Source organism: Ascidiella aspersa, chromosome 5 (genome assembly GCF_963924565.1).
Source record: "Ascidiella aspersa chromosome 5, kaAscAspe10.2, whole genome shotgun sequence".
Taxonomy (NCBI): domain Eukaryota; kingdom Metazoa; phylum Chordata; class Ascidiacea; order Phlebobranchia; family Ascidiidae; genus Ascidiella; species Ascidiella aspersa.
The window spans coordinates 9,828,876-9,831,375 of NC_139451.1; the positions used below are offsets into that span (position 1 = coordinate 9,828,876).

General features: G+C 61.0%; 2 non-coding genes and 1 pseudogene across 2 annotated transcripts in view; all 3 read left to right on the plus strand.

Annotated features, from left to right (window-relative positions):
* LOC146142938 (small subunit ribosomal RNA) overlaps window positions 1–856 on the plus strand; it is a 1,811-nt gene extending 955 nt beyond the window's left edge. The window contains exon 1 of the ribosomal RNA XR_014500233.1: window positions 1–856. This exon is cut by the window's left edge and continues 955 nt beyond it. This is a non-coding gene — a ribosomal RNA (small subunit ribosomal RNA).
* Window positions 857–1,103: 247 nt separating this feature from the next.
* LOC146142939 (5.8S ribosomal RNA) lies at window positions 1,104–1,257 on the plus strand. Its single transcript, XR_014500688.1, has one exon. It is a non-coding gene; the product is annotated as a 5.8S ribosomal RNA (ribosomal RNA).
* A 248-nt stretch (window positions 1,258–1,505) lies between these two features.
* LOC146142940 (large subunit ribosomal RNA) overlaps window positions 1,506–2,500 on the plus strand; it is a 3,679-nt pseudogene continuing 2,684 nt past the window's right edge.

Below are 2,500 nucleotides of genomic sequence, written 5' to 3' on the forward strand. Positions count from 1 at the left end.
CCAAGAATGTTTTCTTTAATCAAGAGCGAAAGTCAGAGGTTCGAAGACGATCAGATACCGTCCTAGTTCTGACTATAAACGATGCCAACTAGCGATCGGGGGGCGTTAGTTTTACGACCTCTCCGGCAGCTTGCGGGAAACCAAAGTCTTTGGGTTCCGGGGGAAGTATGGTTGCAAAGCTGAAACTTAAAGGAATTGACGGAAGGGCACCACCAGGAGTGGAGCCTGCGGCTTAATTTGACTCAACACGGGAAATCTCACCCGGCCCGGACACAGTGAGGATTGACAGATTGAGAGCTCTTTCTTGATTCTGTGGGTGGTGGTGCATGGCCGTTCTTAGTTGGTGGAGCGATTTGTCTGGTTAATTCCGATAACGAACGAGACTCTGGCTTGCTAACTAGTTACGCGACCCAATCGGTCGGCGTCTAACTTCTTAGAGGGACTAGTGGCGTTTAGCCACACGAGATTGAGCAATAACAGGTCTGTGATGCCCTTAGATGTTCGGGGCCGCACGCGCGCTACACTGACCGGATCAGCATGTGCTCGCCTTGGCCGACAGGTCTGGGTAACCCGCTGAACCCCGGTCGTGCTAGGGATAGGGAATTGCAATTATTTCCCTTGAACGAGGAATTCCCAGTAAGCGCGAGTCATTAGCTCGCGTTGATTACGTCCCTGCCCTTTGTACACACCGCCCGTCGCTACTACCGATTGAATGGTTTAGTGAGGTCCTCCGATTGGACCTGGCGCGGCCGGCAACGGTCGAGCCGGCGTCCGAGAAGACGATCTAACTTGATCATTTAGAGGAAGTAAAAGTCGTAACAAGGTTTCCGTAGGTGAACCTGCGGAAGGATCATTAACGGTCTCGCAAACGCTTCGGCGAACGCGAAACTCGGACAAGCGAGAGAAAAAGTCTTTGCTACCCGGCGCCCGACCCGCGAGGAGCGGCGCGCCGGCCGGCGATTCGGTCACCCGGTAATGTTTGCGCGTCGAGTGCCGCGGTGCCGCGCGCTCCGGCTTCAAGCGTCGGCCTGGCCGACCGCTCGGCGCGGTCTATTTTGTCACCCTATAGTGCGAGGCACTGTGCGAGCGAAACAATCGTGGATGGCTCTTGGCGGTGGATCACTCGGCTCGTGAGTCGATGAAGGACGCAGCTAGCTGCGTGAATTAGTGTGAATTGCAGGACACATTGAGCATCGACGTTCTGAACGCAAATTGCGGCCTCGGGTCAATCCCGGGGCCGCGCCCGCCTCAGGGTCGCGTTGCAAACGTTCCGCGCGGGGATTTCTCCGCGCGGCTGCTGCGGCGTCGGACGCGCGAGCGCCCGTCCCGCTCAAGACAGCACGGCACGATGCGCGACGATCGCGACCAGAATCCCGCGCGGCGGCGGCGAGTCGACCTCGAAGAGGCCAACGGCTGGCGGCTCAAGGGCGGGAATCGAGGTGCGCGGCGGCGCGCGGCGCCGACGGCGAGCGCGGAACGGGAAGAATAGTCCCGGTCCTTACTTTCGGCCTGAGGTCGGACGAGGCTACCCGCTGAATTTAAGCATATTACTAAGCGGAGGAAAAGAAACTAACGAGGATTCCCTCAGTAACGGCGAGTGAAGCGGGATGTGCCCATCGCCGAATCCGCGCGCTTTTGGAGTGCGCGGAATTGTGGCGTACGGAATTCGTCACGGCGCGCTTCGCCGGTCGCCCGCGTCCTTCTGATCGAGGCCTTTTCCCAGAGCGGGTGTCAGGCCCATGGCGGCGACAGGCGGGCGCGCTACGGCGTCTTCCCAGAGTCGGGTTGTTTGGGAATGCAGCCCAAAGCGGGTGGTAAACTCCATCTAAGGCTAAATACGGTCACGAGACCGATAGCGAACAAGTACCGTGAGGGAAAGTTGAAAAGCACTTTGAAGAGAGAGTTAAAGAGTACGTGAAACCGTCGAGAGGCAAACGGGAGGGCCTGTCGGGTCGCCCGGTCGCTTTCAGCCGGCCCCCTGTCGGCGACGTTGTCGTGCGGACCCTCACGGGCCGCCGGCGGCGCCGCCCGATCGGGGACCAGCGCACTAGCGCCGGGCGAAGGCCGCGACCGTCTGGACGGCGGCGAGAAGGCCGCGCGCAAGGTAACCCGGCCTCGGTCGGGTACTATAGGCGCGCGTGTCCGTCGGCCCGCCGTTCGGGCGAGGAGAGATCGCCGCGTCTGCCCTTCGGGGCCGAGCGCCCGGTGCCGGCTGGGGCGTCGTGGGTCGGGGACTGTTCTCAGTGCCCAGCCTCTTCGTCTCGGTCGCGCTTCCGGTGTCGTTTCGCGAGGCGCACGGGGTCCGCGGCTGAAGTCAGCCACCTTCCCGACCCGTCTTGAAACACGGACCAAGGAGTCTAACGTGAGCGCGAGCCACGGGGCAGTACGAAACCCATGGGCGCAGTGAAAGTGAATGTCGGCGCGGTCCGGCGGAGGTGAGACGTCGTCGTTCGCGGCGGCCGCATCACCGGCCGATCTCGTCCGCTTTGCCGGAGAGGTC